Genomic DNA, 24,370 nt, shown 5'->3' with positions numbered 1-24,370 from the left:
TTACTATGTCAACGTCCGGACGAAGGAGTCTTCCATTCCTGTCGGAAAACTGCCTGTGGACTTCTCTTCGTTTCCTCTTCATGAAATCTGGCCTGCACGGGGTGTGCCACTTCCACAGTTGCACAAGTTGAACAGCAACGCATCCGAGCAGGTCAGCACTTAGGAAAGGCCCTACCGGTCAGACAGGGCTCGCGGGTGCTGCTTCAGACGAGTGGCGGTTGCTCTTTGCATCTCGGCCTGCTTGGCGTGTATCTGAAAGCAGCACTTTGCGGAACCTGACCGCAGGGCTGCAGCTCACGAGGATGAAGGAGAAGCCCTCTTTTTTCGTCTGGTAACAGCCCCAAGTGTTCTCTTTCTCCAAAATACACCTTCTTCTTCTTCAGAGAAGTCTGCCTGTTGGTGTGCTGTGACGTCTGCAGTTGCAAACCACGAGCAGCAGGGAGCCCTCTGGAGGAACACAACATCCACGCAGTCAGTCAGCACTCACTTGAACGTGTCGCAAGTCTCCAATCAGTCAGACAGCGCTCTCGAGTGCTACCTCACACTTGTTGTGACTGCTGGCGCCGATCGGTTCGTTTGGATTCTGGAATCTCAGAGCGTCTCGCTGGCGATTCTTTCGGCGGCACTGTGTTTTCCAGAAGACTTCGCGCACGTGCTGCTGCTGCTGCTCGGATGTGTCGATAGTCGCGTCGCGTTGTTCGGTTGAATACAGCGTGCAATCTCGAGAGGAAATCGCCTGCTGCTCTCAGCTCATCGTTCCGAAGCACCATGGGGGCTAAGCAAGTGCACGTTGTAGGGGAATTAGCTCAAATGGTAGAACGCTCGCTTAGCATGCGAGAGGTAGTGGGATCGATGCCCACATTCTCCACAGTGCTTTTCCTGGGGACACGCTTGAGACGCAAGCAGTGTGACCCTCGCGTGAACCCTGCGTGTGGCTCCAGTCTTTGCTGCTGCACAGATAGCACGATGGTGAGTTCCCAAAATGCTGTGCAGAAAAAAAAGTTGAGCACGTGTCGCCCAGATGTTAAACCTTCCAGCAACGCGTATTGCTCTGGTGTGGTCAGTTCAAATCAGGCGTGAAGCCGTCCAAAGCAAATATTATTGCCCGCGGAGAGAAAGAAAACACGTCCGGTGACAAAGGCCACAGTCTTGCCTTCTCTGAGGATTGAACTCAGGACCTTCAGATTATGAGACTGACGCGCTGCCTACTGCGCTAAGAAGGCCAGCCGACAGCCGAGGCTCATACCGCGTGCCCAAATAGGCCGGTTTTCAAGGTGCCGCGAGCCACAGAGCAACCCTCGTCAGAAAGCTGCAGCTCCAGTGAGGCCAGGATATCGGCTTTCAATCCACAATCACGCACGTCGCCCGTTACATGCTGGGCTCTGGCCCGTGCAGAGACACGGCCCACTCGCGGTACCGCAGAGCCGTGGCGTCAGGAGCTCGGCAAAGCCCGGTATGTCTTGCGCTTGGCAGGCAACATTCGGCAAAGCCTTTCACTTCTTTGTCTCGATGGCTCCGCTACTGGAGAGCCACGTCACAGCGCACTAAGATCCTTTGCTCAGCACTCCATGCAGGCAAGAAGGGAGGTGCTTCCGTTTACCAAAGAGCCTAAGAAAATGAGGGTTTGCTTAAGGAAAAGAAGGAAGCACTTGTCAGGTATAGACAGGATAGATCGAGTGAATCCGTACAAGAGTGTAAAGACAGTAGGGAAATCAGGAGGGTAAAAAGGGGACCTGAGATAGCTTTGGCAGATAGAGTTAAGGAAAATCCAAAGGGTTTTTGCAAATACATTATAAGGACAAAAGGGTGACTAGGGAGAGAATAGGGCCCCTCGAGGATCAGCACAGCGGCCTTTGTGCCGAGCCGCAGGAGAGGCTGGGCCGATACTAAACGAGTATTTTGCATCAGTGTTTACTGTGGAAAAGGATAGAATGTAGGGAGAAGTATAGAATATAGGGAAATGGATGGTGACATCTTGAAAATTGTCCACATTGCAGAGGAGGAATGCTGGATGCCTTGAAGCGCGTACAAGTGGATCAATGCCCAGGACCTGATCAGGTCTGGGGGAAGCTAAGGAAGTGATTGCTGGGCCCCTTGCTGAGATATTTGTATGGTTGATATAAAATCATGAGGCGTATAGATCGGATAAAGAGAGAAAGTCTTTTCCCTGGGGTGCGGGAGACCAGCACTAGAGGGCAGAGGTTTAGGGTGAGAGGGAAAAGATATGAAAGAGAACTAAGGGGCACCTTTTTCACACAGAGGGTGGTACGTGTATGGAATGAGCTGCCAGAGGAAGTGGCGGAGGCGAGTGCAATTGCAATATTTAAAAGGCATCTGGGTGGCTATATGAATAGGAAGGGTTTGGAGGGATATGGCCCGCGTGCCGGCAGGTACGACTAGATTGGGATGGGATATCTGGTCGGAAAGGTCCGACCGAAGGGTCTCTTTCCGTGACGTACATCTCTATGACTCTATGACTCCTTTCAAGCAAAGTTTTCCCGCGAAGCGGCGCTCTAAACTGCTCGATGACAACTTACTATGTCAACGTCCGGACGAAGGAGTCTTCCATTCCTGTCGGAAAACTGCCTGTGGACTTCTCTTCGTTTCCTCTTCATGAAATCTGGCCTGCACGGGGTGTGCCACTTCCACAGTTGCACAAGTTGAACAGCAACGCATCCGAGCAGGTCAGCACTTAGGAAAGGCCCTACCGGTCAGACAGGGCTCGCGGGTGCTGCTTCAGACGAGTGGCGGTTGCTCTTTGCATCTCGGCCTGCTTGGCGTGTATCTGAAAGCAGCACTTTGCGGAACCTGACCGCAGGGCTGCAGCTCACGAGGATGAAGGAGAAGCCCTCTTTTTTCGTCTGGTAACAGCCCCAAGTGTTCTCTTTCTCCAAAATACACCTTCTTCTTCTTCAGAGAAGTCTGCCTGTTGGTGTGCTGTGACGTCTGCAGTTGCAAACCACGAGCAGCAGGGAGCCCTCTGGAGGAACACAACATCCACGCAGTCAGTCAGCACTCACTTGAACGTGTCGCAAGTCTCCAATCAGTCAGACAGCGCTCTCGAGTGCTACCTCACACTTGTTGTGACTGCTGGCGCCGATCGGTTCGTTTGGATTCTGGAATCTCAGAGCGTCTCGCTGGCGATTCTTTCGGCGGCACTGTGTTTTCCAGAAGACTTCGCGCACGTGCTGCTGCTGCTGCTCGGATGTGTCGATGGTCGCGTCGCGTTGTTCGGTTGAATACAGCGTGCAATCTCGAGAGGAAATCGCCTGCTGCTCTCAGCTCATCGTTCCGAAGCACCATGGGGGCTAAGCAAGTGCACGTTGTAGGGGAATTAGCTCAAATGGTAGAACGCTTGCTTAGCATGCGAGAGGTAGTGGGATCGATGCCCACATTCTCCACAGTGCTTTTCCTGGGGACACGCTTGAGACGCAAGCAGTGTGACCCTCGCGTGAACCCTGCGTGTGGCTCCAGTCTTTGCTGCTGCACAGATAGCACGATGGTGAGTTCCCAAAATGCTGTGCAGAAAAAAAAGTTGAGCACGTGTCGCCCAGATGTTAAACCTTCCAGCAACGCGTTTGCTCTGGTGTGGTCAGTTCAAATCTGGCGTGAAGCCGTCCAAAGCAAATATTGTTGCCCGCGGAGAGAAAGAAAACACGTCCGGTGACAAAGGCCACAGTCTTGCCTTCTCTGAGGATTGAACTCAGGACCTTCAGATTATGAGACTGACGCGCTGCCTACTGCGCTAAGAAGGCCAGCCGACAGCCGAGGCTCATACCGCGTGCCCAAATAGGCCGGTTTTCAAGGTGCCGCGAGCCACAGAGCAACCCTCGTCAGAAAGCTGCAGCTCCAGTGAGGCCAGGATATCGGCTTTCAATCCACAATCACGCACGTCGCCCGTTACATGCTGGGCTCTGGCCCGTGCAGAGACACGGCCCACTCGCGGTACCGCAGAGCCGTGGCGTCAGGAGCTCGGCAAAGCCCGGTATGTCTTGCGCTTGGCAGGCAACATTCGGCAAAGCCTTTCACTTCTTTGTCTCGATGGCTCCGCTACTGGAGAGCCACGTCACAGCGCACTAAGATCCTTTGCTCAGCACTCCATGCAGGCAAGAAGGGAGGTGCTTCCGTTTACCAAAGAGCCTAAGAAAATGAGGGTTTGCTTAAGGAAAAGAAGGAAGCACTTGTCAGGTATAGACAGGATAGATCGAGTGAATCCGTACAAGAGTGTAAAGACAGTAGGGAAATCAGGAGGGTAAAAAGGGGACCTGAGATAGCTTTGGCAGATAGAGTTAAGGAAAATCCAAAGGGTTTTTGCAAATACATTATAAGGACAAAAGGGTGACTAGGGAGAGAATAGGGCCCCTCGGGGATCAGCACAGCGGCCTTTGTGTCGAGCCGCAGGAGAGGCTGGGCCGATACTAAACGAGTATTTTGCATCAGTGTTTACTGTGGAAAAGGATAGAATGTAGGGAGAAGTATAGAATATAGGGAAATGGATGGTGACATCTTGAAAATTGTCCACATTGCAGAGGAGGAATGCTGGATGCCTTGAAGCGCGTACAAGTGGATCAATGCCCAGGACCTGATCAGGTCTGGGGGAAGCTAAGGAAGTGATTGCTGGGCCCCTTGCTGAGATATTTGTATGGTTGATATAAAATCATGAGGCGTATAGATCGGATAAAGAGAGAAAGTCTTTTCCCTGGGGTGCGGGAGACCAGCACTAGAGGGCAGAGGTTTAGGGTGAGAGGGAAAAGATATGAAAGAGAACTAAGGGGCACCTTTTTCACACAGAGGGTGGTACGTGTATGGAATGAGCTGCCAGAGGAAGTGGCGGAGGCGAGTGCAATTGCAATATTTAAAAGGCATCTGGGTGGCTATATGAATAGGAAGGGTTTGGAGGGATATGGCCCGGGTGCCGGCAGGTACGACTAGATTGGGATGGGATATCTGGTCGGAAAGGTCCGACCGACGGGTCTCTTTCCGTGACGTACATCTCTATGACTCTATGACTCCTTTCAAGCAAAGTTTTCCCGCGAAGCGGCGCTCTAAACTGCTCGATGACAACTTACTATGTCAACGTCCGGACGAAGGAGTCTTCCATTCCTGTCGGAAAACTGCCTGTGGACTTCTCTTCGTTTCCTCTTCATGAAATCTGGCCTGCACGGGGTGTGCCACTTCCACAGTTGCACAAGTTGAACAGCAACGCATCCGAGCAGGTCAGCACTTAGGAAAGGCCCTACCGGTCAGACAGGGCTCGCGGGTGCTGCTTCAGACGAGTGGCGGTTGCTCTTTGCATCTCGGCCTGCTTGGCGTGTATCTGAAAGCAGCACTTTGCGGAACCTGACCGCAGGGCTGCAGCTCACGAGGATGAAGGAGAAGCCCTCTTTTTTCGTCTGGTAACAGCCCCAAGTGTTCTCTTTCTCCAAAATACACCTTCTTCTTCTTCAGAGAAGTCTGCCTGTTGGTGTGCTGTGACGTCTGCAGTTGCAAACCACGAGCAGCAGGGAGCCCTCTGGAGGAACTTTTTTTTTTATTTCAAAAATATACTTTATTCATAAATGATTTGATGGTCTGTACATTGGATCATGCCATACATATGTCCATATTTACAAACACAGATTCGACTTTATTCTTGTCCTTTACAATCCTGTGCATTTTTTCAATCTTGTATATATACATATATTTGGCTGAGGCATCAGCAGAGCCCAAAAAAACGTCTGTATGGGCCCCCTGTTCTTCTTTCGGCAGGCCGATCTTACACAGTGGTCTTTCCCCACCGCGCCTTGGCGGCAGCTGCCCCAAGCTTCAGCGCGTCCCTCAACACGTAGTCTTGGACCTTGGAATGTGCCAGTCTGCAACACTCGGTCGGGGTCAACTCCTTCAGCTGGAAGATCAACAGGTTTCGGACCGCCCAGAGAGCGTCCTTCACCGAGTTGATGATCCTCCAGGCGCAGTTAATGTTCGTCTCGGTGTGAGTCCCGGGGAACAGGCCGTAGAGCACGGAGTCCCGCGTCACGGCGCTGCTCGGGACGAACCTCGACAAGCACCACTGCATTCCTCTCCAGACTTCCTCTGCATAGGCACATTCCAGAAGGAGGTGTGTGACAGTCTCGTCCCCCCCGCAGCCACTTCGAGGGCAGCGTGCGGTGCGGCAGAGAGTCCGGGCGTGCATAAAGGATCTCACAGGCAGAGCCCTTCTCACCACCAGCCAAGCCACGTCTTGGTGCTTGTTGGAAAGTTCTGGCGATGAGGCATTCTGCCAAATGGCTTTGACAGTCTGCTCAGGGAACCGCTCGACAGGATCCGCCCTCTCCTTTTCCCGAAGGGTCTCAAGGACGCTACGTGCTGACCACTTCCTGATGGACTTGTGGTCAAAGGTGTTTTTCCTCATAAATATCTCCACGAAGGACAGGTGATACGGAACGGTCCAACTACTCGGAGCGTTCCGCGGCAGCGAGGCCAGGCCCATCCTTCGCAACACCGGGGACAGGTAGAACCTCAGTACGTAGTGACACTTGGTGTTTGCGTACCGGGGATCCACGCACAGCTTGATGCAGCCACACACAAAGGTGGCCATCAGGGTGAGGGTGGCATTGGGCGTGTTTTTTCCCCCATTGCACCGGTCTTTGTACATTGAGTCTCTTCGGACCCGGTCCATCTTTGATCTCCAAATGAATTGGAAGATGGCCCGGGTGACTGCGGCGGCACAGGTCCTGGGGATAGGCCAGACCTGTGCCACATATAGCAATACTGAGAGTACCTCACACCTGATGACCAGGTTTTTTCCCGCGATGGAGAGCGACCGTTGCCCCCATCTGCCTAGTTTCTGTCTCATCTTCCTGATCCGCTCCTCCCAGGTCTTGGCGCACGCCCCAGCCCCCCCGAACCAAATACCCAGCACCTTCAGGTGGTCAAGCCTGACGGTGAAGGGGATAGAGGATTGGTCGGCCCAGTTCCCGAAGAGCATGGCCTCGCTCTTGCCTCGGTTTACCTTGGCCCCCGAGGCCCGTTCGAACTGGTCGCAGATGCACACGAGTCTGTGCACGGACAGCGGATCCGAGCAGAAAACAGCGACGTCATCCATGTACAGGGAGGCCTTAACCTGCAGGCCCCCGCTGCCAGGAATAGTCACCCCTCTCAGGCTCGCATCCTTCCTGATGGATTCGGCAAATGGCTCTATGCAACACACAAACAAGGCGGGTGAGAGGGGGCATCCCTGCCTGACTCCAGATCTTACAGGGAAGCTATCTGATTCCCACCCATTGATTGAGACTGCACTGACAATGTTGGTGTAGAGCAGTCTGATCCAATTTCCGATTCCCTCCCCAAAGCCCATTTTGGAGAGGACATCCCTCATATATGTATGCGATATCCTGTCAAAGGCTTTCTCCTGGTCAAGGCTGATGAGGCAGGTGTCCACCCCCCTGTCCTGCACGTAGGCGATCGTATCCCTGAGGAGTGCGAGACTCTCAGAGATCTTCCTGCCCGGTACAGCACAGGTTTGGTCCGGGTGGATCACCGATCCCAGAGCAGACCTGACCCGGTTGGCGATGACCTTTGACAGGATTTTGTAGTCTGCATTTAACAGTGAGATCGGTCTCCAATTTCTAATTTCCTCCCTCTCCCCCTTCCGCTTGTAGACGAGGGTGATGATGCCTTTCCTCATGGATTCACTCATGGTACCTGCCCGGAGCATACTGACATACACCTCCAGCAGGTCCTGGCCGATCAAGTCCCAAAGAGCGGAATAAACCTCGACCGGTAAGCCGTCGCTTCCGGGAGTTTTATTCTTTTCGAAGGACTCGAGGGCCTTGGTCAGTTCATCCAGAGATAGCGGCTGGTCCAGCCTCTCTCGTGTTCCGTCATCTAGGACCTCCGTGATAGAGGACAGGAACGACTGGGAGGCCGCGCTGTCGGTCGGCTTCGAGTCATACAGGCTGGCGTAGAAGGATTTGCTGATCCTCATGACGTCAGCCTGAGATGACGTTACCGAGCCATCTTCTCTGGAGGAACACAACATCCACGCAGTCAGTCAGCACTCACTTGAACGTGTCGCAAGTCTCCAATCAGTCAGACAGCGCTCTCGAGTGCTCCCTCACACTTGTTGTGACTGCTGGCGCCGATCGGTTCGTTTGGATTCTGGAATCTCAGAGCGTCTCGCTGGCGATTCTTTCGGCGGCACTGTGTTTTCCAGAAGACTTCGCGCACGTGCTGCTGCTGCTGCTCGGATGTGTCGATAGTCGCGTCGCGTTGTTCGGTTGAATACAGCGTGCAATCTCGAGAGGAAATCGCCTGCTGCTCTCAGCTCATCGTTCCGAAGCACCATGGGGGCTAAGCAAGTGCACATTGTAGGGGAATTAGCTCAAATGGTAGAGCGCTCGCTTAGCATACGAGAGGCAGTGGGATCGATGCCCACATTCTCCACAGTGCTTTTCCTGGGGACACGCTTGAGACGCAAGCAGTGTGACCCCTGCGTGTGGCTCCAGTCTTTGCTGCTGCACAGATAGCACGATGGTGAGTTCACAAAATGCTGTGCAGAAAAAAAAGTTGAGCACGTGTCGCCCAGATGTTAAACCTTCCAGCAACGCGTTTGCTCTGGTGTGGTCAGTTCAAATCAGGCGTGAAGCCGTCCAAAGCAATTATTATTGCCCGCGGAGAGAAAGAAAACACGCCCGGTGACAAAGGCCACAGTCTTGTCTTCTCTGAGGATTGAACTCAGGACCTTCAGATTATGAGACTGACGCGCTGCCTACTGCGCTAAGAAGGCCAGCCGACAGCCGAGGCTCATACCGCGTGCCCAAATAGGCCGGTTTTCAAGGTGCCGCGAGCCACAGAGCAACCCTCGTCAGAAAGCTGCAGCTCCAGTGAGGCCAGGATATCGGCTTTCAATCCACAATCACGCACGTCGCCCGTTACATGCTGGGCTCTGGCCCGTGCAGAGACACGGCCCACTCGCGGTACCGCAGAGCCGTGGCGTCAGGAGCTCGGCAAAGCCCGGTATGTCTTGCGCTTGGCAGGCAACATTCGGCAAAGCCTTTCACTTCTTTGTCTCGATGGCTCCGCTACTGGAGAGCCACGTCACAGCGCACTAAGATCCTTTGCTCAGCACTCCATGCAGGCAAGAAGGGAGGTGCTTCCGTTTACCAAAGAGCCTAAGAAAATGAGAGTTTGCTTCAGGAAAAGAAGGAAGCACTTGTCAGGTATAGACAGGATAGATCGAGTGAATCCGTACAAGAGTGTAAAGACAGTAGGGAAATCAGGAGGGTAAAAAGGGGACCTGAGATAGCTTTGGCAGATAGAGTTAAGGAAAATCCAAAGGGTTTTTGCAAATACATTATAAGGACAAAAGGGTGACTAGGGAGAGAATAGGGCCCCTCGGGGATCAGCACAGCGGCCTTTGTGTCGAGCCGCAGGAGAGGCTGGGCCGATACTAAACGAGTATTTTGCATCAGTGTTTACTGTGGAAAAGGATAGAATGTAGGGAGAAGTATAGAATATAGGGAAATGGATGGTGACATCTTGAAAATTGTCCACATTGCAGAGGAGGAATGCTGGATGCCTTGAAGCGCGTACAAGTGGATCAATGCCCAGGACCTGATCAGGTCTGGGGGAAGCTAAGGAAGTGATTGCTGGGCCCCTTGCTGAGATATTTGTATGGTTGATATAAAATCATGAGGCGTATAGATCGGATAAAGAGAGAAAGTCTTTTCCCTGGGGTGCGGGAGACCAGCACTAGAGGGCAGAGGTTTAGGGTGAGAGGGAAAAGATATGAAAGAGAACTAAGGGGCACCTTTTTCACACAGAGGGTGGTACGTGTATGGAATGAGCTGCCAGAGGAAGTGGCGGAGGCGAGTGCAATTGCAATATTTAAAAGGCATCTGGGTGGCTATATGAATAGGAAGGGTTTGGAGGGATATGGCCCGGGTGCCGGCAGGTACGACTAGATTGGGATGGGATATCTGGTCGGAAAGGTCCGACCGACGGGTCTCTTTCCGTGACGTACATCTCTATGACTCTATGACTCCTTTCAAGCAAAGTTTTCCCGCGAAGCGGCGCTCTAAACTGCTCGATGACAACTTACTATGTCAACGTCCGGACGAAGGAGTCTTCCATTCCTGTCGGAAAACTGCCTGTGGACTTCTCTTCGTTTCCTCTTCATGAAATCTGGCCTGCACGGGGTGTGCCACTTCCACAGTTGCACAAGTTGAACAGCAACGCATCCGAGCAGGTCAGCACTTAGGAAAGGCCCTACCGGTCAGACAGGGCTCGCGGGTGCTGCTTCAGACGAGTGGCGGTTGCTCTTTGCATCTCGGCCTGCTTGGCGTGTATCTGAAAGCAGCACTTTGCGGAACCTGACCGCAGGGCTGCAGCTCACGAGGATGAAGGAGAAGCCCTCTTTTTTCGTCTGGTAACAGCCCCAAGTGTTCTCTTTCTCCAAAATACACCTTCTTCTTCTTCAGAGAAGTCTGCCTGTTGGTGTGCTGTGACGTCTGCAGTTGCAAACCACGAGCAGCAGGGAGCCCTCTGGAGGAACTTTTTTTTTTTTTTATTTCAAAAATATACTTTATTCATAAATGATTTGATGGTCTGTACATTGGATCATGCCATACATATGTCCATATTTACAAACACAGATTCGACTTTATTCTTGTCCTTTACAATCCTGTGCATTTTTTCAATCTTGTATATATACATATATTTGGCTGAGGCATCAGCAGAGCCCAAAAAAACGTCTGTATGGGCCCCCTGTTCTTCTTTCGGCAGGCCGATCTTACACAGTGGTCTTTCCCCACCGCGCCTTGGCGGCAGCTGCCCCAAGCTTCAGCGCGTCCCTCAACACGTAGTCTTGGACCTTGGAATGTGCCAGTCTGCAACACTCGGTCGGGGTCAACTCCTTCAGCTGGAAGATCAACAGGTTTCGGACCGCCCAGAGAGCGTCCTTCACCGAGTTGATGATCCTCCAGGCGCAGTTAATGTTCGTCTCGGTGTGAGTCCCGGGGAACAGGCCGTAGAGCACGGAGTCCCGCGTCACGGCGCTGCTCGGGACGAACCTCGACAAGCACCACTGCATTCCTCTCCAGACTTCCTCTGCATAGGCACATTCCAGAAGGAGGTGTGTGACAGTCTCGTCCCCCCCGCAGCCACTTCGAGGGCAGCGTGCGGTGCGGCAGAGAGTCCGGGCGTGCATAAAGGATCTCACAGGCAGAGCCCTTCTCACCACCAGCCAAGCCACGTCTTGGTGCTTGTTGGAAAGTTCTGGCGATGAGGCATTCTGCCAAATGGCTTTGACAGTCTGCTCAGGGAACCGCTCGACAGGATCCGCCCTCTCCTTTTCCCGAAGGGTCTCAAGGACGCTACGTGCTGACCACTTCCTGATGGACTTGTGGTCAAAGGTGTTTTTCCTCATAAATATCTCCACGAAGGACAGGTGATACGGAACGGTCCAACTACTCGGAGCGTTCCGCGGCAGCGAGGCCAGGCCCATCCTTCGCAACACCGGGGACAGGTAGAACCTCAGTACGTAGTGACACTTGGTGTTTGCGTACCGGGGATCCACGCACAGCTTGATGCAGCCACACACAAAGGTGGCCATCAGGGTGAGGGTGGCATTGGGCGTGTTTTTTCCCCCATTGCACCGGTCTTTGTACATAGAGTCTCTTCGGACCCGGTCCATCTTTGATCTCCAAATGAATTGGAAGATGGCCCGGGTGACTGCGGCGGAACAGGTCCTGGGGATAGGCCAGACCTGTGCCACATATAGCAATACTGAGAGTACCTCACACCTGATGACCAGGTTTTTTCCCGCGATGGAGAGCGACCGTTGCCCCCATCTGCCTAGTTTCTGTCTCATCTTCCTGATCCGCTCCTCCCAGGTCTTGGCGCACGCCCCAGCCCCCCCGAACCAAATACCCAGCACCTTCAGGTGGTCAGTCCTGACGGTGAAGGGGATAGAGGATTGGTCGGCCCAGTTCCCGAAGAGCATGGCCTCGCTCTTGCCTCGGTTTACCTTGGCCCCCGAGGCCCGTTCGAACTGGTCGCAGATGCACACGAGTCTGTGCACGGACAGCGGATCCGAGCAGAAAACAGCGACGTCATCCATGTACAGGGAGGCCTTAACCTGCAGGCCCCCGCTGCCAGGAATAGTCACCCCTCTCAGGCTCGCATCCTTCCTGATGGATTCGGCAAATGGCTCTATGCAACACACAAACAAGGCGGGTGAGAGGGGGCATCCCTGCCTGACTCCAGATCTTACAGGGAAGCTATCTGATTCCCACCCATTGATTGAGACTGCACTGACAATGTTGGTGTAGAGCAGTCTGATCCAATTTCCGATTCCCTCCCCAAAGCCCATTTTGGAGAGGACATCCCTCATATATGTATGCGATATCCTGTCAAAGGCTTTCTCCTGGTCCAGGCTGATGAGGCAGGTGTCCACCCCCCTGTCCTGCACGTAGGCGATCGTATCCCTGAGGAGTGCGAGACTCTCAGAGATCTTCCTGCCCGGTACAGCACAGGTTTGGTCCGGGTGGATCACCGATCCCAGAGCGGACCTGACCCGGTTGGCGATGACCTTTGACAGGATTTTGTAGTCTGCATTTAACAGTGAGATCGGTCTCCAATTTCTAATTTCCTCCCTCTCCCCCTTCCGCTTGTAGACGAGGGTGATGATGCCTTTCCTCATGGATTCACTCATGGTACCTGCCCGGAGCATACTGACATACACCTCCAGCAGGTCCTGGCCGATCAAGTCCCAAAGAGCGGAATAAACCTCGACCGGTAAGCTGTCGCTTCCGGGAGTTTTATTCTTTTCGAAGGACTCGAGGGCCTTGGTCAGTTCATCCAGAGATAGCGGCTGGTCCAGCCTCTCTCGTGTTCCGTCATCTAGGACCTCCGTGATAGAGGACAGGAACGACTGGGAGGCCGCGCTGTCGGTCGGCTTCGAGTCATACAGGCTGGCGTAGAAGGATTTGCTGATCCTCATGACGTCAGCCTGAGATGACGTTACCGAGCCATCTTCTTTCTTCAGGCTGCTGAGCACGGAGCTCTCTTTGTGCACCTTCTGGAAGAAGAAACGTGAGCACGTCTCGTCCTGCTCCACCGAGCGGACCCTGGACCGGAAGATTATCCTGGAGGCCTCCGAGGCAAAGAGCGAGGCTTGCTGGCCCTTCACCTCCTTGAGGTCCTCCGTGACATCCACCCCCATCGTCTGCAGCAGGAGCAGGTTCTGCATACTTTCCTGGAGCTGGGACAGTTTTCCCCGCCTCTCTCTCGCCTCCTGGACACCTTTGAGGATAAAGAACCTCTTGATGTTCCCTTTTACCGTTTCCCACCAGTCCGATGGAGACTCAAAGAGGGGCTTCACGGTTCTCCAACCTGCGTAATCCCTCTTGAGCTCTTCGATGTTTCCCGGGGTCAACAGCTTAGTGTTCAGTTTCCACGTTCCCTTGCCCGCCCGCTGTTCGTCCTGTAGGTGACAGTCGGCCAGCAGGAGGCAGTGGTCAGAGAAGAACACCGGCTTGACGTCGGTGGATCTGACCGAGAGCGTTCGGGACACAAACAGGTAATCTATCCTTGAGCGGATAGACCCGTCTGCCCGTGACCAGGTGTATCTACGCTGCGCTCCGTCTGCAGGGGCGCTGAAGACGTCGTGCAGCTTGGCGTCTTTGACCGTTTCCATCAGGGCCCTGGACGTAGCGTCCGGTTTACTGTCCCCCCCGCCGGATCGTCCATCAGCATCAATGATGCAGTTGAAGTCTCCGGCCAGAATGACCGGCCTGGACGTAGCCAGCAGCAGTGGAAGCTGTTGCAGGACGGCCAACCGTTCACTCTTACCCACTGGGGCGTACACGTTGATTAGTCTCACGGGAGCGTTTCTGTATTTGACGTCCACGACGAGGAGGCGCCCGCCCACCACCTCCTTAACCTCGGAGATGGTGAAGTTGCCTCCCCGCAACAGGATACCCAGGCCGGAGGCGCGGCTATCGTTGCCCCCCGACCACACTGACGGCCCGTGGGCCCACAAGCTCGACCATCTCCTGTAACTGCTGAGGTGCGGTATCCCGCACTCCTGCAGAAACAGGACATCGGCTTTGACGTTGGCCAGGAAGGCCAGCGTTGAAACACATCGCGTAGCCGCTTTAATGCTACGCACATTTATGCTGGCAATTTTAAACCCCATTTTAACAGTTTGCGGGGTTACCAGTGTCCATTTTCTTCTGGTCTTGCTCCAGTGGGGTAGCTGCGTGCATCCCCGTGGTGACAGCAAACTGCTGGACCTTCCCAGGGCTGAGGTAGTTGTCCGGCTCCACGCTGGAGTCATTTCCCCGCTCTGGTGTCATCGTGTCAGACCCAGGGTCCGCATCGCCCCGTTCTCCATCTGACATCAGGGCTGTCACTGGGACGCTGCTCCCAGTTCCCTGGAGCTGTGGGCCGGTGGGTACCCCTTGGTTCTCACCGGGTAGGGGGAGGCCTTCACCCATCCCCTCAGAGGGATCGTCTTTTCCTTCTTGGGCGGTGTTGCCCTCCTTTCTCCCCACGGCGCTCTGCCTCTTCCTCCGGAGGCGACCCTTCTTGCGCCCGTCCTCACCCTCGGAGGAGCTGCCTGTATCCTCCTCTTGGAGGTGTCTCTTCCCCCTTCGCTTGGTGGCTTTGGGGCCCTCGAGAGGTTTCCTTTTCCTGTTTTTAACGATAATCCACTGCTCTGCCTCCTTTGATCCCTCCTCTTCCATTTCCTCCGTCAGTCTTGCAGGAGCTTGGGTCGGCTGCTGCATCTCCCCGCTGTCTGCCGCCTGCTCCTCTACAACTTTCCCTTCCTTCTGGGTGCCTCCAGGCACCGTTCCTTTGCTGATTCGCGGTACCTCGTTAGACTTTGTCGGTCCGCGGCTCGTGTTGCCACCTCCGGCCATCTGTGCGTAGGTGGCGGCTCCTCGTCTTGGGCAGGCCTTGTACATGTGGCCCGCCTCCCCGCACAGGTTGCAGCTCTTTTCCTCCCGACAGTCCTTTGTCAAGTGACCCTCCTGTTTGCAGTTCCTGCAGATGGTCACTTTGCAATCCACCGCCACGTGTCCCGACTTCCCGCAGGTTCGGCACACTTTGGGCTGCCCTGCATATGTCAGGTAGCCTCTGCTCCCTCCGATTGCGAAGCTCGAGGGTGGGTGGAGGATGTTCCCACTGTCATCGGCCCTCAGAGTTACCTTGACCTGCCTCTTACTGGTCCAGATCCCAAAGGGGTCGATCACATCGGTGGCTTCTCCCTCGACTTGGACGTACCTTCCCAGGAAGGTCAGGACATCAGCCGCTGGAACGTAGGGGTTGTACATATGGATTGTAACAACCCGGTTCCTCTGTGCAGGAAGCACACACAATGGCGTCGCCGACAAGATGGAGAACAGCGGCTCCCCTTCCTTCTCCTTGAAGACCTTCAGGAGCTGTTCGCACTGCTTCATGCTTCTGAAGGTCACATCGAAGTAGCCTGCCCCAGGGAAATCCTGCAGGCAGTACACGTCTGCGGCTTTTTTTTTTTTTTATTTCAAAAATATACTTTATTCATAAATGATTTGATGGTCTGTACATTGGATCATGCCATACATATGTCCATATTTACAAACACAGATTCGACTTTATTCTTGTCCTTTACAATCCTGTGCATTTTTTCAATCTTGTATATATACATATATTTGGCTGAGGCATCAGCAGAGCCCAAAAAAACGTCTGTATGGGCCCCCTGTTCTTCTTTCGGCAGGCCGATCTTACACGGTGGTCTTTCCCCACCGCGCCTTGGCGGCAGCTGCCCCAAGCTTCAGCGCGTCCCTCAACACGTAGTCTTGGACCTTGGAATGTGCCAGTCTGCAACACTCGGTCGGGGTCAACTCCTTCAGCTGGAAGATCAACAGGTTTCGGACCGCCCAGAGAGCGTCCTTCACCGAGTTGATGATCCTCCAGGCGCAGTTAATGTTCGTCTCGGTGTGAGTCCCGGGGAACAGGCCGTAGAGCACGGAGTCCCGCGTCACGGCGCTGCTCGGGACGAACCTCGACAAGCACCACTGCATTCCTCTCCAGACTTCCTCTGCATAGGCACATTCCAGAAGGAGGTGTGTGACAGTCTCGTCCCCCCCGCAGCCACTTCGAGGGCAGCGTGCGGTGCGGCAGAGAGTCCGGGCGTGCATAAAGGATCTCACAGGCAGAGCCCTTCTCACCACCAGCCAAGCCACGTCTTGGTGCTTGTTGGAAAGTTCTGGCGATGAGGCATTCTGCCAAATGGCTTTGACAGTCTGCTCAGGGAACCGCTCGACAGGATCCGCCCTCTCCTTTTCCCGAAGGGTCTCAAGGACGCTACGTGCTGACCACTTCCTGATGGACTTGTGGTCAAAGGTGTTTTTCCTCATAAATTTCTCCACGAAGGACAGGTGATACGGAACGGTCCAACTACTCGGAGCGTTCCGCGGCAGCGAGGCCAGGCCCATCCTTCGCAACACCGGGGACAGGTAGAACCTCAGTACGTAGTGACACTTGGTGTTTGCGTACCGGGGATCCACGCACAGCTTGATGCAGCCACACACAAAGGTGGCCGTCAGGGTGAGGGTGGCATTGGGCGTGTTTTTTCCCCCATTGCACCGGTCTTTGTACATAGAGTCTCTTCGGACCCGGTCCATCTTTGATCTCCAAATGAATTGGAAGATGGCCCGGGTGACTGCGGCGGCACAGGTCCTGGGGATAGGCCAGACCTGTGCCACATATAGCAATACTGAGAGTACCTCACACCTGATGACCAGGTTTTTTCCCGCGATGGAGAGCGACCGTTGCCCCCATCTGCCTAGAGAGCCCTCTGGAGGAACACAACATCCACGCAGTCAGTCAGCACTCACTTGAACGTGTCGCAAGTCTCCAATCAGTCAGACAGCGCTCTCGAGTGCTACCTCACACTTGTTGTGACTGCTGGCGCCGATCGGTTCGTTTGGATTCTGGAATCTCAGAGCGTCTCGCTGGCGATTCTTTCGGCGGCACCGTGTTTTCCAGAAGACTTCGCGCACGTGCTGCTGCTGCTGCTGCTCGGATGTGTCGATAGTCGCGTCGCGTTGTTCGGTTGAATACAGCGTGCAATCTCGAGAGGAAATCGCCTGCTGCTCTCAGCTCATCCTTCCGAAGCACCATGGGGGCTAAGCAAGTGCACAGCGTAGGGGAATTAGCTCAAATGGTAGAGCGCTCGCTTTGCATGCGAGAGGTAGTGGGATCGATGCCCACATTCTCCACAGTGCTTTTCCTGGGGAGACGCAAGCAGTGTGACCCCTGCGTGTGGCTCCAGTCTTTGCTGCTGCACAGATAGCACGATGGTGAGTTTACAAAATGCTGTGCAGAAAAACAAGTTGAGCACGTGTCGCCCAGATGTTAAACCTTCCAGCGACGCGTTTGCTCTGGTGTGGTCAGTTCAAAGCAGGCGTGAAGCCGTCCAAAGCAAATATTATTGCCCGCGGAGAGAAAGAAAACGCGTAAGGTGACAAAGGCCACAGTCTTGCCTTCTCTGAGGATTAAACTCAGGACCTTCAGATTATGAGACTGACGCGCTGCCTACTGCGCTAAGAAGGCCAGCCGACAGCCGAGGCTCATACCGCGTGCCCAAATAGGCCGGTTTTCAAGGTGCTGCGAGCCACAGAGCAACCCTCGTCAGAAAGCTGCAGCTCGAGTGAGGCCAGGATATCGGCTTTCAATCCACAATCACGCACCTCGCCCGTTACATGCTGGGCTCTGGCCCGTGCAGAGACACGGCCCACTCGCGGTGCCGCAGAGCCGTGGCGTCAGGAGCGCGACAAAGCCCGGTATGTCTTGCGCTTGGCAGGCAACATTCGGCAAAGCCTTTCACTTCTTTGTCTCGATGGCTCCGCTACTGGAGAGCCACGTCACAGCGCACTAAGATCCTTTGTTCAGCACTCCATGCAGGCAAGAAGGGAGGTGCTTCCGTTTACCAAAGAGCCTAAGAAAATGAGGGTTTGCTTCAGGAAAAGAAGGAAGCACATGTCAGGTATAGACAGGATAGATCGAGTGAATCCGTACAAGAGTGTAAAGACAGTAGGGAAATCAGGAGGGTAAAAAGGGGACCTGAGATAGCTTTGGCAGAGAGAGTTAAGGAAAATCCAAAGGGTTTTTGCAAATACATTATAAGGACAAAAGGGTGACTAGGGAGAGAAGAGGGCCCCTCGAGGATCAGCACAGCGGCCTTTGTGTCGAGCCGCAGGAGAGGCTGGGCCGATACTAAACGAGTATTTTGCATCAGTGTTTACTGTGGAAAAGGATAGAATGTAGGGAGAAGTATAGAATATAGGGAAATGGATGGTGACATCTTGAAAATTGTCCACATTGCAGAGGAGGAATGCTGGATGCCTTGAAGCGCGTACAAGTGGATCAATGCCCAGGACCTGATCAGGTCTGGGGGAAGCTAAGGAAGTGATTGCTGGGCCCCTTGCTGAGATATTTGTATGGGTGATATAAAATCATGAGGCGTATAGATCGGATAAATAGACAAAGTCTTTTCCCTGGGGTGCGGGAGACCAGCACTAGAGGGCAGAGGTTTAGGGTGAGAGGGAAAAGATATGAAAGAGAACTAAGGGGCACCTTTCTCACACCGAGGGTGGTACGTGTATGGAATGAGCTGCCAGAGGAAGTGGCGGAGGCGAGTACAATTGCAACATTTAAAAGGCACCTGGGTGGCTATATGAATAGGAAGGGTTTGGAGGGATATGGCCCGGGTGCCGGCAGGTACGACTAGATTGGGATGGGATATCTGGTCGGAAAGGTCCGACCGAAGGGTCTCTTTCCGTGACGTACATCTCTATGACTCTATGACTCCTTTCAAGCAAAGTTTTCCCGCGAAGCGGCGCTCTAAACTGCTCGATGTCAACTTACTATGTCAACGTCCGGACGAAGGAGTCTTCCATTCCTGTCGGAAAACTGCCTGTGGACTTCTCTTCGTTTCCTCTTCATGAAATCTGGCCTGCACGGGGTGTGCCACTTCCACAATTGCACAAGTTGAACAGCAACGCATCCGAGCAGGTCAGCACTTAGGAAAGGCCCTACCGGTCAGACAGGGCTCGCGGGTGCTGCTTCAGACGAGTGGCGGTTGCTATTTGCATCTCGGCCTGCTTGGCGTGTATCTGAAAGCAGCACTTTGCGGAACCTGACCGCAGGGCTGCAGCTCACGAGGATGAAGGAGAAGCCCTCTTTTTTCGTCTGGTAACAGCCCCAAGTGTTCTCTTTCTCCAAAATACACCTTCTTCTTCTTCAGAGAAGTCTGCCTGTTGGTGTGCTGTGACGTCTGCAGTTGCAAACCACGAGCAGCAGGGAGCCCTCTGGAGGAACTTTTTTTTTTATTTCAAAAATATACTTTATTCATAAATGATTTGATGGTCTGTACATTGGATCATGCCATACATATGTCCATATTTACAAACACAGATTCGACTTTATTCTTGTCCTTTACAATCCTGTGCATTTTTTCAATCTTGTATATATACATATATTTGGCTGAGGCATCAGCAGAGCCCAAAAAAACGTCTGTATGGGCCCCCTGTTCTTCTTTCGGCAGGCCGATCTTACACAGTGGTCTTTCCCCACCGCGCCTTGGCGGCAGCTGCCCCAAGCTTCAGCGCGTCCCTCAACACGTAGTCTTGGACCTTGGAATGTGCCAGTCTGCAACACTCGGTCGGGGTCAACTCCTTCAGCTGGAAGATCAACAGGTTTCGGACCGCCCAGAGAGCGTCCTTCACCGAGTTGATGATCCTCCAGGCGCAGTTAATGTTCGTCTCGGTGTGAGTCCCGGGGAACAGGCCGTAGAGCACGGAGTCCCGCGTCACGGCGCTGCTCGGGACGAACCTCGACAAGCACCACTGCATTCCTCTCCAGACTTCCTCTGCATAGGCACATTCCAGAAGGAGGTGTGTGACAGTCTCGTCCCCCCCGCAGCCACTTCGAGGGCAGCGTGCGGTGCGGCAGAGAGTCCGGGCGTGCATAAAGGATCTCACAGGCAGAGCCCTTCTCACCACCAGCCAAGCCACGTCTTGGTGCTTGTTGGAAAGTTCTGGCGATGAGGCATTCTGCCAAATGGCTTTGACAGTCTGCTCAGGGAACCGCTCGACAGGATCCGCCCTCTCCTTTTCCCGAAGGGTCTCAAGGACGCTACGTGCTGACCACTTCCTGATGGACTTGTGGTCAAAGGTGTTTTTCCTCATAAATATCTCCACGAAGGACAGGTGATACGGAACGGTCCAACTACTCGGAGCGTTCCGCGGCAGCGAGGCCAGGCCCATCCTTCGCAACACCGGGGACAGGTAGAACCTCAGTACGTAGTGACACTTGGTGTTTGCGTACCGGGGATCCACGCACAGCTTGATGCAGCCACACACAAAGGTGGCCATCAGGGTGAGGGTGGCATTGGGCGTGTTTTTTCCCCCATTGCACCGGTCTTTGTACATTGAGTCTCTTCGGACCCGGTCCATCTTTGATCTCCAAATGAATTGGAAGATGGCCCGGGTGACTGCGGCGGCACAGGTCCTGGGGATAGGCCAGACCTGTGCCACATATAGCAATACTGAGAGTACCTCACACCTGATGACCAGGTTTTTTCCCGCGATGGAGAGCGACCGTTGCCCCCATCTGCCTAGTTTCTGTCTCATCTTCCTGATCTGCTCCTCCCAGGTCTTGGCGCACGCCCCAGCCCCCCCGAACCAAATACCCAGCACCTTCAGGTGGTCAGTCCTGACGGCGAAGGGGATAGAGGATTGGTCGGCCCAGTTCCCGAAGAGCATGGCCTCGCTCTTGCCTCGGTTTACCTTGGCCCCCGAGGCCCGTTCGAACTGGTCGCAGATGCACACGAGTCTGTGCACGGACAGCGGATCCGAGCAGAAAACAGCGACGTCATCCATGTACAGGGAGGCCTTAACCTGCAGGCCCCCGCTGCCAGGAATAGTCACCCCCCTCAGGCTCGCATCCTTCCTGATGGATTCGGCAAATGGCTCTATGCAACACACAAACAAGGCGGGTGAGAGGGGGCATCCCTGCCTGACTCCAGATCTTACAGGGAAGCTATCTGATTCCCACCCATTGATTGAGACTGCACTGACAATGTTGGTGTAGAGCAGTCTGATCCAATTTCCGATTCCCTCCCCAAAGCCCATTTTGGAGAGGACATCCCTCATATATGTATGCGATATCCTGTCAAAGGCTTTCTCCTGGTCAAGGCTGATGAGGCAGGTGTCCACCCCCCTGTCCTGCACGTAGGCGATCGTATCCCTGAGGAGTGCGAGACTCTCAGAGATCTTCCTGCCCGGTACAGCACAGGTTTGGTCCGGGTGGATCACCGATCCCAGAGCAGACCTGACCCGGTTGGCGATGACCTTTGACAGGATTTTGTAGTCTGCATTTAACAGTGAGATCGGTCTCCAATTTCTAATTTCCTCCCTCTCCCCCTTCCGCTTGTAGACGAGGGTGATGATGCCTTTCCTCATGGATTCACTCATGGTACCTGCCCGGAGCATACTGACATACACCTCCAGCAGGTCCTGGCCGATCAAGTCCCAAAGAGCGGAATAAACCTCGACCGGTAAGCCGTCGCTTCCGGGAGTTTTATTCTTTTCGAAGGACTCGAGGGCCTTGGTCAGTTCATCCAGAGATAGCGGCTGGTCCAGCCTCTCTCGTGTTCCGTCATCTAGGACCTCCGTGATAGAGGACAGGAACGACTGGGAGGCCGCGCTGTCGGTCGGCTTCGAGTCATACAGGCTGGCGTAGAAGGATTTGCTGATCCTCATGACGTCAGCCTGAGATGACGTTACCGAGCCATCTTCTTTCTTCAGGCTGCTGAGCACGGAGCTCTCTTTGTGCACCTTCTGGAAGAAGAAACGTGAGCACGTCTCGTCCTGCTCCACCGAGCGGACCCTGGACCGGAAGATTATCCTGGAGGCCTCCGAGGCAAAGAGCGAGGCTTGCTGGCCCTTCACCTCCTTGAGGTCCTCCGTGACATCCACCCCCATCGTCTGCAGCAGGAGCAGGTTCTGCATACTTTCCTGGAGCTGGGACAGTTTTCCCCGCCTCTCTCTCGCCTCCTGGACACCTTTGAGGATAAAGAACCTCTTGATGTTCCCTTTTACCGTTTCCCACCAGTCCGCTGGAGACTCAAAGAGGGGCTTCACGGTTCTCCAACCTGCGTAATCCCTCTTGAGCTCTTCGATGTTTCCCGGGGTCAACAGCTTAGTGTTCAGTTTCCACGTTCCCTTGCCCGCCCGCTGTTCGTCCTGTAGGTGACAGTCGGCCAGCAGGAGGCAGTGGTCAGAGAAGAACACCGGCTTGACGTCGGTGGATCTGACCGAGAGCGTTCGGGACACAAACAGGTAATCTATCCTTGAGCGGATAGACCCGTCTGCCCGTGACCAGGTGTATCTACGCTGCGCTCCGTCTGCAGGGGCGCTGAAGACGTCGTGCAGCTTGGCGTCTTTGACCGTTTCCATCAGGGCCCTGGACGTAGCGTCCGGTTTACTGTCCCCCCCGCCGGATCGTCCATCAGCATCAATGATGCAGTTGAAGTCTCCGGCCAGAATGACCGGCCTGGACGTAGCCAGCAGCAGTGGAAGCTGTTGCAGGACGGCCAACCGTTCACTCTTACCCACTGGGGCGTACACGTTGATTAGTCTCACGGGAGCGTTTCTGTATTTGACGTCCACGACGAGGAGGCGCCCGCCCACCACCTCCTTAACCTCGGAGATGGTGAAGTTGCCTCCCCGCAACAGGATACCCAGGCCGGAGGCGCGGCTATCGTTGCCCCCCGACCACACTGACGGCCCGTGGGCCCACAAGCTCGACCATCTCCTGTAACTGCTGAGGTGCGGTATCCCGCACTCCTGCAGAAACAGGACATCGGCTTTGACGTTGGCCAGGAAGGCCAGCGTTGAAACACATCGCGTAGCCGCTTTAATGCTACGCACATTTATGCTGGCAATTTTAAACCCCATTTTAACAGTTTGCGGGGTTACCAGTGTCCATTTTCTTCTGGTCTTGCTCCAGTGGGGTAGCTGCGTGCATCCCCGTGGTGACAGCAAACTGCTGGACCTTCCCAGGGCTGAGGTAGTTGTCCGGCTCCACGCTGGAGTCATTTCCCCGCTCTGGTGTCATCGTGTCAGACCCAGGGTCCGCATCGCCCCGTTCTCCATCTGACATCAGGGCTGTCACTGGGACGCTGCTCCCAGTTCCCTGGAGCTGTGGGCCGGTGGGTACCCCTTGGTTCTCACCGGGTAGGGGGAGGCCTTCACCCATCCCCTCAGAGGGATCGTCTTTTCCTTCTTGGGCGGTGTTGCCCTCCTTTCTCCCCACGGCGCTCTGCCTCTTCCTCCGGAGGCGACCCTTCTTGCGCCCGTCCTCACCCTCGGAGGAGCTGCCTGTATCCTCCTCTTGGAGGTGTCTCTTCCCCCTTCGCTTGGTGGCTTTGGGGCCCTCGAGAGGTTTCCTTTTCCTGTTTTTAACGATAATCCACTGCTCTGCCTCCTTTGATCCCTCCTCTTCCATTTCCTCCGTCTGTCTTGCAGGAGCTTGGGTCGGCTGCTGCATCTCCCCGCTGTCTGCTGCCTGCTCCTCTACAACTTTCCCTTCCTTCTGGGTGCCTCCAGGCACCGTTCCTTTGCTGATTCGCGGTACCTCGTTAGACTTTGTCGGTCCGCGGCTCGTGTTGCCACCTCCGGCCATCTGTGCGTAGGTGGCGGCTCCTCGTCTTGGGCAGGCCTTGTACATGTGGCCCGCCTCCCCGCACAGGTTGCAGCTCTTTTCCTCCCGACAGTCCTTTGTCAAGTGACCCTCCTGTTTGCAGTTCCTGCAGATGGTCACTTTGCAATCCACCGCCACGTGTCCCGACTTCCCGCAGGTTCGGCACACTTTGGGCTGCCCTGCATATGTCAGGTAGCCTCTGCTCCCTCCGATTGCGAAGCTCGAGGGTGGGTGGAGGATGTTCCCACTGTCATCGGCCCTCAGAGTTACCTTGACCTGCCTCTTACTGGTCCAGATCCCAAAGAGCCCTCTGGAGGAACACAACATCCACGCAGTCAGTCAGCACTCACTTGAACGTGTCGCAAGTCTCCAATCAGTCAGACAGCGCTCTCGAGTGCTACCTCACACTTGTTGTGACTGCTGGCGCCGATCGGTTCGTTTGGATTCTGGAATCTCAGAGCGTCTCGCTGGCGATTCTTTCGGCGGCACCGTGTTTTCCAGAAGACTTCGCGCACGTGCTGCTGCTGCTGCTGCTCGGATGTGTCGATAGTCGCGTCGCGTTGTTCGGTTGAATACAGCGTGCAATCTCGAGAGGAAATCGCCTGCTGCTCTCAGCTCATCCTTCCGAAGCACC

At 54.5% G+C, this 24,370-nt stretch overlaps 5 non-coding genes across 5 annotated transcripts; 1 reads left to right on the top strand and 4 right to left on the bottom strand.

Moving 5' to 3' along the window:
* Positions 1–1,150: 1,150 nt before the first annotated feature.
* Positions 1,151–1,223, bottom strand: trnam-cau (transfer RNA methionine (anticodon CAU)). Its single transcript has one exon. It is a non-coding gene; the product is annotated as a tRNA-Met (tRNA).
* Positions 1,224–3,682: 2,459 nt separating this feature from the next.
* On the bottom strand, positions 3,683–3,755 carry trnam-cau (transfer RNA methionine (anticodon CAU)). Its single transcript has one exon. It is a non-coding gene; the product is annotated as a tRNA-Met (tRNA).
* Positions 3,756–8,694: 4,939 nt separating this feature from the next.
* On the bottom strand, positions 8,695–8,767 carry trnam-cau (transfer RNA methionine (anticodon CAU)). Its single transcript has one exon. It is a non-coding gene; the product is annotated as a tRNA-Met (tRNA).
* Positions 8,768–17,176: 8,409 nt separating this feature from the next.
* On the top strand, positions 17,177–17,249 carry trnaa-ugc (transfer RNA alanine (anticodon UGC)). Its single transcript has one exon. It is a non-coding gene; the product is annotated as a tRNA-Ala (tRNA).
* Positions 17,250–17,510: 261 nt separating this feature from the next.
* trnam-cau (transfer RNA methionine (anticodon CAU)) lies at positions 17,511–17,583 on the bottom strand. Its single transcript has one exon. It is a non-coding gene; the product is annotated as a tRNA-Met (tRNA).
* Positions 17,584–24,370: the final 6,787 nt, after the last annotated feature.

Source organism: Chiloscyllium punctatum, chromosome 5 (genome assembly GCF_047496795.1).
Source record: "Chiloscyllium punctatum isolate Juve2018m chromosome 5, sChiPun1.3, whole genome shotgun sequence".
NCBI lineage: Eukaryota > Metazoa > Chordata > Chondrichthyes > Orectolobiformes > Hemiscylliidae > Chiloscyllium > Chiloscyllium punctatum.
This window is presented reverse-complemented; position numbering and strand designations above follow the sequence as displayed.